The 18,027-nt window shown below is 36.2% G+C and overlaps 1 long non-coding RNA gene across 1 annotated transcript in view; it reads left to right on the top strand.

Annotated features, from left to right (window-relative positions):
• The window catches only part of LOC118521283 (uncharacterized), a 55,139-nt gene extending 37,347 nt beyond the window's left edge, over positions 1-17,792 (top strand). Inside the window, exons 2-4 of the long non-coding RNA XR_004910089.2 lie at positions 10,485-10,576; positions 13,177-13,389; positions 15,149-17,792. This is a non-coding gene — a long non-coding RNA (uncharacterized LOC118521283). The remainder of the gene's footprint in view (positions 1-10,484; positions 10,577-13,176; positions 13,390-15,148) is intronic.
• Positions 17,793-18,027: the final 235 nt, after the last annotated feature.

The raw sequence follows: 18,027 nt of genomic DNA, 5'->3' as shown, positions 1-18,027 counted from the left end.
TTAAAACCACTCAATTTGTGTAATCTATGTAGCAACGATAGAAAATCAATACAATTAATATCTTTAATAATTTTGATATGAAGTTTAGTTGATTTTATGTAAGCAAAATGACAATAGTGATTTCTTGAAGTTAAGCTTTTACTTAATCGCATCAAAATTTATTGATTGTTATTTTTATGTTACATATTTACTAACCTAAACTAAATTTTTACTTGTGATCAACATTAAATATGGGTAATATTTGCTAGGCTTCAGTTTTATGGGAAAATATTTTCCCTTATGTTATATCAAACAGTTATGGAAATTGAAGAAGGAATGGAATAGTTTGGTTTTATCATGATCAGAACAGTTTTCATAAATAAATGACCAGTTGCAGTTAAAAGTGTTCTTCATTTGGGGCACCTGGGTGGCTCAGTTGGTTAAGCGTCCAACTGTTGAATTCAGCTCAGGTCAGGATCTCAGGAGAGTGAAATCGAGTCCTGCCTCAGGCTCAGGGTGGAGCCTGTGAAAGATTCTCTCTCTTTCTCTCTCTCTCTCTCTGTCTCTCCCCACACCTCCCTCTCTAAAAAACAAAACAAAACAAAACAAAAAAGTTCTTCATTGAATGTCAGGACATCTGGGTTCTTTGATGACTGTGATTCACATCAGCTAGTGTCCTTGAGTAACTCTCTGATCTCTCAGGATGCCAGCAGCCTTGTCTGTAAAACAGGAGAATTCGTAAAAATGATCTGAAAGACCCTTGCCAGCACTGAGAGCCTGTAGCTCTGGGAACAGTGGATTCAAGGACAGGTGGGGATTGACAATAAGAAATGGAAAAGGGGAAACTGTTCTTACCTTATCTTTCTTAGAGAGTGGTTGTGAGGATAAAAATAATAAAAACAAAAATATTTTCCCTTTCTACCTTCAGGTATTTTCCATCTGGGATTAGATTTTAATTCATTTGGACTAGCCAGGTGCTCACTTACTATCCCATTGTCTTTCCTGTGCTTCAAGTCCCTCCATATGTTGTTTACTCCACCTTTCTGATTTGAAAAGTGTTTAACATTTGCTTAACAGAACCGAAGCAAACACAAGTTTTGATATTTCCCTTCTGTTGGTCATCCATTAACATTTATTTTATTCCCAAATCAGTGAAATCTGTCCTTTAATTTTTCTGTCTTCACATCGTTTTTAAAATCTTTTAAAACATTTTATTACATTTCTTTAAAAAAAAATGTCTTTGTTTCATTCTGGAGATACCCTACCTGAACCAGGGACAATAGCCAATAATACTTTTTAGATAGATATTTACTGCCTGTTTTTAAAATATACCCAGTTGCACCTTATCATCAAATACATGTAGCTACAAATGGGGTTGGCATTATATTATGCAATGAAAACATGACCAATTTGTCAAGTTAAATGGAAAAAAATTAAATAATCTCAAATGCCTGAATCACTTCAAATTTTGAAAACTAAACTATTATAGAATTTTATCGATTAAATTAAATTAATATCGATGTAATTTTGTACAATAGAATAGATTGCCTACAGGGGATCTGGGAAATATTGTTAGACTTATTTAATTATACAGCTGCTTAAGGTCGAGATATTTTGCTGCAGGAAGTGTGTAGATTAGGATAAATAGAGACCTAAGGGATTGGATTTTTTTCTAAATCTGGATTATAATGGCCGTGTTTGTAAGATGTTATTTTTTCTCAGGATCTTGTTTCTTGTTAAGTGTATGTGAAATTTGGGCTAAATGTTTAGTGTATTCCTCCTACAGCCTGCTTGCTGTTTGAAACATGGGAAAGACCCTCCCTTAATACCGTTTGCTGTTGTGCTAAGCAGTATTAAGGGAGGGTCTTTCCCATGTTTCAGAAGGAGCAGCCTAGAGCATACCAGGCTGTGGTCAGGTTCCTATAGCTGCATACACCACCTACTTGTTCATTCCTAGCACTTGACTTGGGCTTTTATTCGACATAAATTTTCCTAAACTTCCTGCTAGCAAACCTTTACATGAACCCTAACAACTTCTATGTGTATGTGGAAAAGCATCCCTTCCACACGTAGCACCCTTCCCACGCACTAACCTGTGCTTTGGAACTTTCCTTCTTACCTCTCACTACTCACTACCTCTCCTTTCCCTAAGTTTTCCTTTTCTACCTCTTATTTGGGTTTTTTCTCAGACCTTTGCACATGCTTAAGTTTCTCACATCTTTTTTTTTTTTTTAAATTTTTTTTATTGTTTAAGTTTCTCACATCTTAAATCTTTTCATTTCAGCTACTTCTTATTTCTCTCCTTATATCCCCAATCCCCCAATTTGGTGTGTACTTTCTATTTTTCTATTTCCCACTCCTCCTCAATCCACTTCATTATGACTTCTAATAGCACCAGTTCCTTTCTAAGTGGTTAAATGTACTGGAAATTTTTCCAGAACTCATTTTATTCGACCTCTCAGAGGCATGGGACCCTGTTGGTAACTCATTCCTTATTGACACTCTCTTCTCTTTTCCCAACTATATCCCCTGGCTTTCTCCTATCTAACTGGCTGTCTTGTCTCTTTTGACGGTGAAAGCTCTTCTGGTAATCAGGTACTGAAATTTCTCAACGCTGTGTTCTGCACTCTCTACACTTTTCTTCATATGTATTCTCCCTACCTCAGACTTCAGTGACATGTGCAGCATTTCCACATGGATGTTCGAAAGGGATGTCAAATTCAAAATGTCTGTGACCAAACCATACTCTTTCCTCCCACATCTGGTCCTTGACTGTGGTTTTCTACCTCAGACAATCACTTCACAAGCCATCCAGTTAGTCAAGCCAAAAACAGGAGTTATTTTTGGTGCATCCCTTTGTCTCACATCCTATGTGTTTTTCCCCTCCTGAATATATTTTTGAATCTGCCATTCTCTATACTTCTACCAACTGCACCCTAGTCTGAGCCTCCATCTTCTTTCTCCTGAACGACTATTTTGGCCTCCTGACAGGTAACCCTGCATCCATCCTGCCCACCTTCCAATTCTTTTACATATTTCAGCCAGGGTACATTTTCAAAATAGACATTTTTACTACCTTTGATCATGAAACTCTTTACTTATTCTTCATGGCAGGGTAAAAAATCCACAATTTTAAATATAATTAAAGCAGATATCTCTTTATGGCCTGGTCCTTGCTTACTATGTAGGTTTTATCTCATATGATTCTACTTACTCTTTCTTACCATACCAGATTTTTGTCCATCTTTTCACTCCTGGAATGTTACAATTTTCCTATAATACTAACAGTATCACTGAGCACATTGTTTCTCTGACTGTTGTTTTTTCTTCCTTCTCACCCCCATAGGTAACTTTTACTTACCCTTCAGCTCTGACTGTCAAAATATCTTCCTCACTGTGCTTTCATGGAATCATATATTTTGTGTTTTTTTTTTTTTTTCTCCTCATTTGGTGTGGCAGCTAATCTCAGCTTGTACTTACACAATGATTAATGTGACCACTGGAATAACTTCTCCATCCCACTGGATTGTCAAGCCCACGAAAGTTGAAAATAAATCAACTTTTGCTTATAACTGAATCTGTTGTTTCTAGGTTCTCAATAAAATTTTTTTTTAAAGATTTTATTTATTTATTTGACAGAGAGAGATAGTGAAAGCAGGAACACAAGCAGGGGGAGTGGGAAAGGGAGAGGGAGAAGCAGGCCTCCCGCTGAGCAGGGAGCCCAATGCGAGGCTCGATCCCACGACCCTGGGATCATGACCTGAGCTGAAGGCAGACGCTTAAAGACTGAGCCACCCAGGCGCCCCTCAATAAAAGTTTTTATATTGATTGAATGATTCTTGTCATCCTTAAACTATAACCAAAATGCAAATTTCTCCATACCTCTGCAGTGACTTCAATTATATTTTTAAGCTTTCTTACCCACCATTCTCCTAGTACTAACTCCTCACTCCTCCTTGTCAATGCTTCCTCATTAGCTTACATTTCCAATAAATATCCCTATACTCTTTACCCCTTCAAAATATTTCTTCTACCTTTTTGACTTATTGCTACTTCTTATGCATCTAGGAGCTGGAATCTGCTATGAATAATTTTAATGCAATTAAGATAGGTCTAAAACATTGATTTTGTAAGCCTCTGTAAAATTCTCTGCCCTTTTTGTTAAAGATAACCAACTACATCACCTTCTTGTATTTTCCATTGTTGTCATCTGTTGCCCTCCGGGTCATTCCCCAATATTTTCCAAAGACTTTGAATTCCATTAATTTATATATTCATGTAAAATAACTGATGAGTTCTTCTCATGCTCTGGACTCTGAGGTTGAACTATTAAACAACACATAAAAGGCCCAGCTGTTACATGGCAGTGAAGTATGGGAGAGAGAACATATGGTCAACAGACAAGAAAATTGATTAATGGGTTATCTTCAGATAGTCAAGAAACTAAGAGGGAAAATAATGCAAGGTGGTTCAGAAGAGACTGAGGGAGATATTTAGTTTAGATTATTTGGATGGTCTGGGAAAGCCTGTGAGGAGGTACATGGAAACCTAATATCCTTGAGGCTAACAACTTTCACAGTTACATTGTGGAAGTGGTAAACTTTTAAAGCCTGAGCCCCAGTAAATGAGTCTCCAGATGACTTAAGGAGTGGGGATAGGGTACACCTCTGGAGCTTCTGTTGTTAACATATATTTGTCTTCTTTCCTGCTTCCCAACCACTATACACAGAGATACACAAACTAGATGATTTCAACCTTCCCTATGTTTTTGCCTCTTTGGAATGATCTAAACCTTGGGGGAAGGTGGAGGAGCCAGGGGAAAGCTCAGATGGTTCAGTCTAAGCCCACTGGCTCAGGACAGACAATGATCTGAGAGGAGCAATGTGGCATTCTAGAAATCTTTCCCTATCTATTCCTCTTCTAAAATGCCTGCCTTTTTTCTGCTTCCAGCATCCCATCCTGGCCCCATCCACAAGAGGAATACCACCACCTTCTGGCTCCTCAAGAGATTTTCCTCTAAGTTCCTGTGCGTGTGTGTGTGTGTGTGTGTGTGTGTGTGTGTGTGTGTGTTGGGTGTGTGGTTAAGGGTTCTATGACTTATTACTTCCCTTTGGTTTCTCTGACATCTCTATGGTTGAATCAGAGTGGAAGCTGCCAGCTTGTAGTTCACTCTGTAGTTAAAAAAAGTCTACCAGTTACCTAATTGCACATGAAAAATAACACAACACAACACAAAACAAAACGAAAAACCCTTCTTAGTCCTATTTTTACTTGACCTCGACCTCTTTGTAAGATTTGAGTCTGTTGACCACTCTTCCATTTCTTAGGACTCCCCCTTCTTAAAGATTCCACTACACCATTCTCCTCTGATCAATGGTCCATCCTATGTGTTTCTAGATAAAACTCAATGTCTTAAATATAACACATGAGACTCTTTTAGTCCTCTCCACCATGGCAGACACATTCACCTCCATACTGTACCCATGGCACAATCCTGCTTGAGTCATTAGTCACCAATATGTGCCTTGTATCAGTCTCTTTCTTGGCTATCTTGTTTATCACATGCTGTTCCTTCTGCTTGGATTATCCCTCTTCCCCACCCCTCTCTTTCCCATCTCCTCAGCAAACTCTTTTCTTTTCTAGGGAAAACAAAGACAAAAAAGAAAACAAAATAGCATTTGTATTGCTTGCATCATCTAGCATGCCAGAACTCTTTCCACTGTTCCTATATTTTGACTTTTTTTTCATGTTGCTCTAGTGTTTAGTTTATATCTTGTCTTGTGACTCTATGATTAAATTGTGAGCTCCTGCATGGCATGGGCTTTGTTCCTTCAACAATTTGGGGTATATACTAGTTAGTTAATAAACATCTGTTACATTAATAATTTAAAGAACAATAAATGTTTGCCATGGGCAAGGTTCTTATAAAAATAGCTAGTTAGTATATTGATAAAGTAATTTTCATAGAAAAAAATGTGGTTTCTTTTTGTTGTTGTTATTAAACTTCCACTTTGTAGAGAACAATATTGCCAACTTACTAATAGATTAGAGCCCAAAGTTCTGGATTTTTCAGAAGCATAGATAATGTTAGAACAAAAAAAAAATTAGATGTCATTGCAAGGCATTTGTTTATTTTTATGAAAAATATTTGCTGTACACACTGATTTTATATTGGCATATTATAGATACTATTTAAGTACAAATGTTCCTTGACTTACAGTGGGGTAAAGTCCTGATAAACCCATTGTATTTATTTATTTTTTTATTATGTTATGTTAATCACCATACATTACATCATTAGTTTTTGATGTAGTGTTCCATGAGTCATTGTTTGCGTATAACACCCAGTGCTCCATGCAGTACGTGCTCTCCTTAATACCCATCACCAGGCTAATTCATCCCCCCACCCCCTCCCCTCTAGAACCCTCAGTTTGCTTCTCAGAGTCCATAGTCTCTCATAGTTCGTCTCCCCCTCCGATTTCCCCCCTTCATTTTCCCCTTCCTGCTATCTTCTTCTTCTTTTTTTTTTTTTTTAACATATAATGTATTATTTGTTTCAGAGGTATAAGTCTGTGATTCAACAGCCTTACACAATTCACAACACTCACCATAGCACATACCCTCCCCAATGTCTATCACCCAGCCACCCCATCTCTCCCACCCCTCCCCACTCCAGCAACACTCAGTTTGTTTCCTGAGATTAAGAATTCCTCATATCAGGGGCTCCTGGGTGGCTCAGTCGTTAAGCGTCTGCTTTCGGCTCAGGTCATGATCCCAGGGTCCTGGGATCTAGCCCCGCATCAGGCTCCCTGCTCGACGGGGAGCCTGCTTCTCCCTCTCCCACTCCCCCTGCTTGTGTTCCCTCTCTCGCTGTGTCTTTCTCTGTCAAATAAATAAATAAAATCTTAAAAAAAAAAAGAATTCCTCATATCAGTGAGGTCATATGATACAAGTCTTTCTCTGATTGACTTATTTCGCTCAGCATAATACCCTCCAGTTCCATCCACGTCATTGCAAATGGCAAGATTTCATTCCTTTTGATGGCTGCATAATATTCCATTGTATATATATACCACATCTTCTTTATCCATTCATCTGTTGATGGACATCTTGGCTCTTTCCATAGTTTGGCTATTGTGGACGTTGGTGCTATAAACATCGGGGTGCACGTACCCCTTCGGGTCCCTACATTTGTATCTTTGGGGTAAATACCCAGTAGTGCAATTGCTGGGTCATATGGTAGCTCTATTTTCAACTTTTTGAGGAACCTCCATACTGTTTTCCAGAGTGGCTGCACCAGCTTGCATTCCCACTAGCAGTGTAGGAGGGTTCCCCTTTCTCTGCATCCTCGCCAACATATGTCATTTCCTGACTTGTTAATTTTAACCATTCTGACTGGTGTGAGATGTGATAAACCCATTGTAAATTGAAATATCATGAGTCAAAAGTGCATTTAATATGCCTAACCTATCAAGCATCATAGTTTAGCCTAACCTACCTTAAGTGCGCTCAGAACAGTTACATTAGTCCCCAGTGTAAGTTTTAGTTGGGCAAAGTCAACTACCACAAACCTATTGAATAAAGGGTTGAATATCTTATGTAATTGATTAAATACTGTACTGAAGGTGAGAAACAGAATGGTTGTGTGGGTGCAGAATGGTTGTAAGTGTATCGATTGTTTACCCTCATGATCACGTGGCTGACTGGAAGCTGCCACTGCCCAGCATCACAAGACAATTGTACTGCATATCACAAGCCTGGGAAAACATCAAAATTCAAAATTCAAAGAATATATATTGCTTTTGCACCGTCATAAAGTCAAAAATTGTAAGTTGAATCACAGTAAGTCAGAAACTGTAGTTTCCGTTAGATGAAGTTTGAGGAAATTTGTATAACTGAGCAAAACAGAAGAATCCACCAAAAATAAACATACCTGACTTTCAGCTACTCTTCCCCTTTTAAAAATCTCAAAAACAATTTAGAGGAAGATAAAATGCCAATAATACTGCAAAGGAGGTCATTCATTCCTACACAAACAATTTATCATGTGTTTTTGTGTTTGAAAAATAAAGTTGATTAAAAGAAAGTCTTTCCTGGAGGCAAATTAACCAGAACATTCCTTCTTTCTCTACCAAGGTGGATGATATACTACCACTATAGGGACTGTTAAGGAGGCTTAAAGTCCAAACAAACAAAAAGATCACTTATAATTATGTTAACTCCTTTTCCTCTATCTACTTGATGTAATATTTTTTGTTATTTTCTTAAGGTTTATGAAATATTAATTCTTGCTAGTACCATTCTAAGAGGCTCTGAACACATTATTTTTTAAATAAAAGGTAATTTCCCTTTCATTAATGCCAAAAAGAATTAACTACACTTTATATTTGATTCAGGATTAATCAGTCATATTTTCTAATAGACATTTATTTTGATTAAAAGGTAAAAAAAATATTAACCTGGAATAATTCCCTCTTCATCTGATATGCACTCTCATCATGTCAGTGAACTTAGCTATTTTGCATCCATAAAACTACTCCTACTTCAGTTTCTATTACTTTTCTGCATATTTGACAATTAATACTTTATTTCTTACTGCTACCTAAGGCTGCACTAATTTTCTTGCAGATGAGGTTTGTCAGTCTCGTTCTATTTTTATCCCACTGGAGAGGGACTTACTGGTGTTTCATTTGACAAGCTTCCTGATCTTCAGCACGGTCCCAAGGTGGTTTATGTGAAGACAGATACAAAAGCAAACTCATTTTAAATCTGTATCCTGTTAGAAAGCAGTGGTTATTGCTAGAATTTTAAGGGTTCATTTTCAAGTTCTTGCCGCAGATGGGTATGAAGTCTATGTGGTTATGCTGATTTTGAAGGACTGGGAATATTACTGAATGATGGTGTAGTTTTTGCATCAGAAATGAAGGCTCATAAATCCTATTTGTCTAATTTATCTGTGCGGCTTTTCTGCTCAGCTTCAGTTAATATCATTAAATTCTTATCTAATTATAATGCAAGCAAACTGACTGCCAGAACCAAGACTGTGTCAGCATTTTCTTTGCAAACTTCTAATCTCAAAGGTTTGGAATAAACTAACCCCAAAAATGATATTGGCTGATACACCTTAGAATGCTAATTCTCACAGCCAAAATGAGTTGTGTGCTGCTTCTTATTTGGAAACATAAATAAGACTTTGCTGTGGTTGTTTTAAATACCTCAAGATAAGCTTATGTATGAGAAATATGATTATTTTTATGGCAAAGATTTCTCATGAGAGGCTGTTTTCTTTTTTATATCTGAAAGACATCATCAGTTATTTCTATAATCATAACACACAACCTTCTCCTTCCTGGTGTGTTCCCTATGTCTCAATCAGATCTCTCATGTCTTTTCAATAGAAGTCCTTTGAAAATTTCTGGGGTGGGGGGTGGCATTTCTAACTATCATGTGTGATAAAAGTACAAGTAAAAATTGCTGTAATCCAAAAGTGCAGGTTTGGTTTGTTAGTTGGTCTAATGTCATCCATGGAAGTCGTGAACATATCGTGAGCTATATAGATTGTGCTATTTAAACTTCACATGAAATATTTAAAATTCTCTGATTATTTTTATTGAGATATATTTAATAAAACAATGCACAAATCTTAACTGGTCAGTACAAGGAGTTTTACAATAGCATATGCCATATTACCACCACTTACAGCAAGATTAAGAACTTTTCTTTCCCTTCAGAAAGTTCCTTGATACCCCTTACCAGGCAATTATTCTCCAATGCTCCTTCAACCATTATCCAATTTCTTTCCTGTTAGAATAATTTGTTTGTTTTAGAAATTTTATATAAATAAAATCACACAGGAAGTATTCTTTCTAGCTCTTTTGTTTCTAGCAAGTCATTGTGCTTATCATTCTTTTTATTACTGAATAATATCTTATTGTACATGTATAAACCTTCTCTTGGATGTCTGGGTCACAGACCAGGTGTAAGATTACCTTTATAGATAAATATCAAATAGTTCTCCAAAAAAGGTTGAACATTTTATACTCCCAACAATAATGTATGAAAGTACCAGTTGCTGGACATTCTGATATTTGATTTGGTCAGTCTTTCAGATTTTAGTCATTCTAGTTGATAAGTAGTTGTATCTCATTGTGGTTACAATTTATATTTTTCTGGGAACTAATGACATTAAAAACCTTTTTATCTATTTATTGTCCATTCATAGATATTCTCTTAAAAACTGTTTAAGTATTTTGCTCACTTTTGTCACATTAATTTTTAAATTATTAATTTGTGCTTTTTATATGTTCTGGAAGTAAGTGCTTTGTTAGATATATATACTATAAATATTTTTCATAGGTTGTAGCTTGCATATTATTTTCTTTTCATGAGCAGAGCAGAAATTTTTAAATTTTAAACATTTGTAATCTATCAATTTTCTTTTCTTCTGGAATTTGTGTTTTGTTGTTGTTGTGTTGTCAGTCTTAGAACTCTTTATCTTCCCTTAGGTTGTGAAAATTACCTGTTTTCTTCTAGAAGATTTACAGTTTCATGCTTAGGTCCAAGATCCGTCTTGATCTAATTTCTGGGCATGAATAAGGTGAGAATCAAGGTTCATCTTCCCCTCCCCCATCAATATCCAGTTGTTCTAAGAACATCTGTTAAAAAAATTCTTTACCTGATGAATGGACTTAAATCAATTGTCCAGGGTATATTTATGGACTCTCTATTCCTTTACGTTCATCTATTTATCTATCTTTATGCCAATAAAACCTTATGTCTTCACGATATATATAGTAGTAATTCTTGAAGTCAGGTATTTCAAATCCTTTAAATTTGAACTTTGTTTTTCTTTTCAAACTTCTTTTGGTTATTTAAATTGTTTTGGCTGGGCGCTTGGGTGGCTCAGTCGTTAAGCGTCTGTCTTTGGCTCAGGTCATGGTCCCAGGGTCCTGGGATCGACTCCCGCATCGGGCTCCCTGCTCATCAGGAGGCCTGCTTCTTCCTCTGCCACTCCCACTGCTTGTGTTCCTGCTCTCACTGTCTCTCTCTCTGTCAAATAAATAAATAAAATCTTTTAAAAAAAATAAATTGTTTTGGCTGTTCAAAGCCCTTTTCTTCCATTAAAAAAAAATGTTTTAGAATATGTTTGTCAATTCTTAAAAAAACAAACAAACACTCATTAGGATTTTGATTGAGATTGATACTAATCTGTAGATCATTTGGGGAAGATTTGACATCAGTGATAGTTAATTTTATGTATCAACTTGGCTAGGCTACACTGCCCACTTATTTGGTCAAACACTGGTCAAGATACTGCTGAGAAGGTATTTGTGGGTATGATTAACATTTAAAATCAGTTAACTTTAAAAGTAAGTCAGAATACTTTCCTTAATGTAAGTGGGCCTTATCCAATTTATATGAGGGTCTTAAGAGTAAAGCCTGAGATTTTCCAAAGAAGGAATTTTGCCTTAATATTGCAACATAGAAATCTTACCTGACCCTGCTGGCCTGCCCTGTGGATTCCAGATGTAAGAGCCCTCACATTATGTGATCCAGTTCCTCAAAATAAATCTCTCTCTCTCATACACACATATATACACACAGATATACATACATAAACATGCATATATATACACATACATATATATACATGTGTATATATACATATATGTGTGTGTGTATATGTATATGTGTGTGTGTGTATATATATACACAGTTGGTTTTGTTTCTCTGGAGAACCCTGAATAAATTGATTTTTGAATGTTATTTATTTATTTATTTATTTATTTAAATTTTTGTTTTTGAGAGAGAGAGAGAGCATGTGTGAGCAAGGGAGGGGCAGAGAGATTGGGAGGGAGAGAATCCCAAGCAGGCTCCACGCCCAGGGCAGACCCCGACATGGGGCTGGATCTCACGACCCTGAGATCATGACCTGAGCCAAAATCAAGGGTCAGATACTTAACCAACTGAGCCATCTAAGAACCACTTGAATTTTATTTTTTAGTTGTGGGTTAAAGAGAAGTTCAATTGGTTTTCTGTAATAACATTTTTTTCCTTTAGTCATACTATTTTCAGTTAGTTATAATAATTTGTAGATTGTTTTGAATTTTCTATGTACTGCACCAGTTATCTGATTATTGTTGACAGGAATTTTGTTACACTTTTTAACAACCTAATGGACTTTTAATACCTTAGCTATCAAAATAATAAACATATGTTTCATGCAAAAGCTTTTTAAAAGATGGTATTCAATACTAAGCTGCTTATTGTACAAGATTAAAAATGATAATCTCCTTATTTATAAGTAAATACATCTGTCAGTATTCCCATTTTCATTTTTATTGTGTAATCATTTGTGACTCCATGTGAGGTTCTGCCTGTTCTTTGTTTGTGAGGCTATTGTTGTTGGTTTGGCTTTTCTTTTCTTTTTTTTTTTTTTTTTTTTTTTTTTTAAAGATTTTATTTATTTATTTGACAGAGAGAGACACAGCGAGAGAGGGAACACAAGCAGGGGGAGAGGGAGAAGCAGGCTTCCGGCAGAGCAGGGAGCCCGATGCGGGGCTCGATCCCAGGACCCTGGGATCATGACCTGAGCCGAAGGCAGACGCTTAACGACTGAGCCACCCAGGCGCCCCCAAGAATATTTTTTTTTTTTTTTAAGATTTTATTTATTTATTTGAGAGAGAGAGAGAACGAGAGAGAGGGGGGAGGGTCAGAGGGAGAAACAGACTCCCCGCCGAGCAGGGAACCCGATGCGGGACTCGATCCAGGGACTCCAGGATCATGACCTGAGCCGAAGGCAGTCGCTTAACCAACTGAGCCACCCAGGCGCCCCTTCTTTTTTTTTTTTTTTTTTTTAAGATTTTTTTATTTATTTGCAAGAGAGAGAATGAGAGACAGAGAGCATGAGAGGGAGGAGGGTCAGAGGGAGAAGCAGACTCCCCGCTGAGCAGGGAGCCTGATGCGGGACTCGATCCCAGGACTCCAGGATCATGACCTGAGCCGAAGGCAGTCGCTTAACCAACTGAGCCACCCAGGCGCCCCTGGTTTGGCTTTTCAATATGCATTCCGAACCCCTTCTATCTATGCTCCAAACCCTTTTCCTTCAGAGACCAGAAAACTTAAAACTACATTTCTTAGCCTCCCTTGAGTTCTTTCTGAGACTTAGATTCTACTACTCTGTTGTATACTCAATAGGTTTGGATTTGGAACTGAGTCATATGAGGAAAGACCTAGAATGTGGAGATCTATTTTGCTGCTGTGAGACACGGTGGAGGCATCATTGTCCAGGAGGAGGCAGGTGCACAGCCAGCTTCCAAATTTAGGCTGGCTTCCTGATCCAGTGGCCTTTGGATCCAGGCAGGAGCAGTGCAGTTCTGAAGCCAATAACGTTTTTGTGTGTGTTTTAATGTAAGTATCATATATTTAGTTATTTTGATTTTTTAAAAATTTTATTGTATTATGTTATGGTAATCACCATACATTACAGCATTAGTTTTTGATGTAGTGTTCCGTGCTTCATTGTTTGCGTATAACACCCAGTAATTCAATAGCTGTCACAAGTAGCTGCTTTCTTGGCAGCAGAGTTTGACATTGCATGGTATTCTTGATAACTCATTTTAGAGTCTGTATCTGTAGCACTTCTTTTTTTTTTTTAAAGATTTTATTTATTTATTTGAGAGAGAGAGAATGAGAGAGAGCGAGTACATGAGAGGGGGGAGGGTCAGAGGGAGAAGCAGACTCCCTGCCGAGCAGGGAGCCCGATGCGGGACTCGATCCAGGGACTCCAGGATCATGACCTGAGCCGAAGGCAGTCGCTTAACCAACTGAGCCACCCAGGCGCCCTCTGTAGCACTTCTGAAGAATCTATAACCATTTACTATTTCCTTCACATAGCTGGGATGGATTCTATCCTATTTAGCAAAATCCTGACCAATACTTGCAATTGGGAATTTCTTTTATATGCAATCAGTTACGAGTTAAATAATACTAACAAAATTATACTAAACCTGAATACTTTGGAGACATTTTTAAAATGCCATGAGAGGCATAAAACTGAAAAAGAAAATGAGGAATTTTAAATTTGGTGGAAATAACATGAATTAGACACACATTGCTTTATATATTAACAGATTTATATAACATTCTGTATCACAGGTAGTAAAAAATAAAAAATTAGGGAAGTTGAAATACTTTCATTTTAATTGATGAAACACCTTCCCTTAATTGGGTATATCAAATAGCTATTGTGAATCTAAGAGACTGAATAAAATATTTTACCTGCTAAGTTAATAAGAAAAAAAAAAGAAAGGGGAGCGCTAGATGTTAAAGCACTCAAATGCAGTTAATACCATACAACCCTGAAGTCTGGACCTGCTAAGTGATTCTCCTGGGGTACTGACAGTCTTCTCATGCAATATCACAGTAAACACCAGAAATGTGCGATGGTTATTTTTTACTGGTTTTTTGCTCGGTAGGATCCAGATCACTAAGGGATATGTAGGTTGTCAGAAATTTGTGGAGACGGGAAGCCATTCCTCTCTTTGTCTTTTCTCTTGCTTTATATAAAACTCTTTATAGATCATCATACCATTTGCCCAGACCTGAATATGTTGGTATCTTTCTATCATTCATATTACTGTCTGAGTGTGTCAGTCCAGCAGATGACTATATTTCAAATGGAGAAACTATTAAAATTCTTTTCCAGTTGTAAGTTAACAAATTTGGATTTCATACTTCTCAAAGTTTGTCAATTTTCTATATTTATTGCCATATTTTCTATACTATTAATTTCTATTGAATATCTCCATTCTGTTTGTATTTTCTGCTTCTTTCATTGAAGAAATTTATAATCAACCGAAATCATGTTTCATTGGGGCCACTAGCATGAATGATTATCTTAAGTGTTCCATATTTCTTCAGTTACAATGAAGATTGTATTATGCATTAGAGACTGTTTTCCCTTTATATCCTTTATATTCAGTTATGTATACATACATATGTATATATATATATATATACACACACACAGTTGTGTATACACACACACACAAATACTTTTGTCTATTCATAGGTCTAATACCTTAAGAGTTGCTTTCCTATATTCATATTGATTTTTGTTATGTGCACTTCTTTAAAATTGTCTATAGATCTATTGCTCTTCTTTCAGGTTTTAGGTAGCACTGAAGATGGATAAATGACTTTTGACTTTGCCTGGAGAGCTGCACCAGTTATATCTCGACTCTACATTATCTATATCTCCCCCTGTGCTGAATGACTGAATGTGTTCCTTCAAAATTCATATATTGAAATATACTGCTCAGTGTAATGGTGTTAGGAAGTGGGGCCTTTGGGATCTGGGTAGGTCACAGTGGTGGAGCCCTCATGAATGGGATTAGTGCTCTTTATAAAAGAGGTCCTACAGAACTCCTTAGCCCCTTTTCCCACGTGAGTACAGCGATAAGATGGCCATCTCGGAAGTGAGTCCTCGTCAGACACCAAATCTGTGGATTCCATGACCTTAGACTTCTCAATCTCCAGAATTAAATGTGTGAAAATTAAATGTCTGTTGTTTATAAGCTATTCAGTTTGTGGCATTTTGTATGGCAGACCGAATAGGCTGATAGCAGACAAGCTAAAGTCTTTGAGGTTTGTGGTGAAGATTGGGTCAGACAAATCCTTAAGACATACTTCTTTAGGTATACTACAATTTATATAAATGTTTATGTTGATGAACATTGATGTTGTTCATTCATTTTAATGGTTATATGTTATTCCATGATGAATATTTAACAAGAGACTTTCTTATTCAATACTGGTGTTTACATTTCTTATTTTTACAAACAAAGCTTCTTTTATAAACTTTTTGTACATATGTTGTAGACAACACCAGCAGGATTTTTTCTCTATGGTGTACACATTCAAGTAGAATTGCTAGGTTGTAATGTATGTGCATCTTCAACATTACTAGGTTGTGACAATGTCTCTTTATACTTTCATATGCAATGTGTGTTCCCACTAGTGCTTGGTATCAGAGTTCAAAATTTGAAGGTTTTTTTTCAATCACACTTTTGTTTTAATTTGTATTTCTCCAATGCAATTGATAATCTTTTTATGTTTATTGACCATAGTTTTTTCTGTAAAATGTTTACTCAAGTCTTTTGCCTTTTTTTTTTTTTTTGATTGTTCTTTTTTTCGGACTGATTTGAAGAAATTCGTTGTATTCTGGATATTATCCTTTTGTTAGTTTTATTTTTATTGCAAATATCTCCTCTAAATCTGTGGCTTAACATTACACTTTGTTTTAGATATCTTTTGTAGTACAGACATTTTTATTGCCAAATAATATAGTTTATAATTTGTAGATTGTGTGTTTCAATAAGGAAATAATTTTCTGTCCTAAACTCACAGAGACATGTTTTTTATTCTAAACATTTTAAAGTTTAGCTTTACAAATTTTAATCTACATGGAAAGTATTTTTTTTGTACAAGGTAATGAAGAAATGATCTGGTTTTACCGGTTTTAAAAACAGATAACCACTTGTCTCTGCCCACTTATGGCATAAAGACTCTTTTATCCACTGATTTTAGTGCCACTTTCGTTATATTCCAAGTGTGGATATTCTCTATAAGGGTAGATATTTCCCTTTAAGTTCATGAATAAGATTGGCATGTAATTTTCTTTACTAAAACTGTCTTTGTTTTTCTGTGATGGTCACACATCCAGGCATGATGTTAGATCACAGAGATAAGGACTAAACATAGAAATGACAGAGAAGTGATCTGGAGCATAACTACTCAGCAGCCCTGAACTGCCTGAACTTTTACATTAGAGAGCAGCATAGTTTGATTTTGCTTGAGCCTTATTGGGGGATCAGTTCTATTTTTGGCTGAAAATCTAATCTCAAATGATCTTAGATATAGTCTATATTTTCTTGAGCTGGCCTTCATATTTTTATGTAAATCTTATATTCATTTTTAAAGTTTCCAATTCATTGCTATGAGGTTGTTCATAATAATCTCTTATGATCTGTAAAATGCTCTACAATTACATGATATTTTGCATATCTTATGTTACTTGTGAATTTGTCTTTTTTTCTTAATCAGTTTTGGTTTTGTGTTCATCTTTTTTAAAATATTTTATTTATTTTTTTGAGAGAGAGAGAGAGAGAAAGTGGGGGGAGGAGCAAAGGGGAGGGACAAGCAGACTCTGTGCTGAGGTTATCAGAAGAGTATAGACCTTAGGGGAGGAAAGGGACTACTTTTAATGGATTTTCCTGGGGAGATATGTTTTAATCACGTCCTTTATTTAGTAACTATTTAAATGGATTTTGCAGAATTTTGGGGTCCTATTTCTGTAAAAACTCTTTCCATGTATAGCTCTGATGAGATGAAAATCATGTGATTTCACTAAGAGATCTGCTTGGGAACAGACTGCAATAATAATCAAGTCCTGATGAGTGCATTAGATAGATGTATTGGCTCTCTGAACCCTTGAGAGATAATAATGAATAAGAATCTTGCAGTGGAACCCAGAGACTTTATTTTAGCACATTTCCCCAGGTTATTCTGATACACAGCCAGTATTTCCTTCCCACTGTCTTGAAACAGTAAACTGTTTTGCTTGTAACAGGTAGACACTTGTGTGGGATGAATGGAGTTTAACTATTTTTTAACCACATGCAAAATGTAGCTTAAAAAAAAGTTTTATTTTAGAATCTAAGACATTAAATGAAGTCCAAAAAGATTCAGAGTTTTACTTCATTGCGTTATCTGGTCACAAGTATCTGGCAAGCCTTTGTCTAATCACAGAAAAAAAAAGATGGTTTCTGAACACCAGTTAATTTGCAAATATAATGCATTTTAAATTTACAAGGAGAAAACCTTTTTTTTGGTATATTTGATGGATTTTAAATGTCTCAATCTTGAAGTTCCTTTATAAAAATGATTTTGGCTTTGTTAGCAGAGTGGCAGTGTAACTCAAGGAGTGTAAGATTTGAATGACATTTGTGAGAATCATTCATTTTCTGCCAAACTCTTCACAATTCA

Source organism: Halichoerus grypus, chromosome 3 (assembly GCF_964656455.1).
Source record: "Halichoerus grypus chromosome 3, mHalGry1.hap1.1, whole genome shotgun sequence".
Taxonomy (NCBI): Eukaryota; Metazoa; Chordata; class Mammalia; order Carnivora; family Phocidae; genus Halichoerus; species Halichoerus grypus.
The sequence above is the reverse complement of the archived record's forward strand: the minus strand, read 5'-3'. Positions and strand labels throughout refer to the sequence as shown.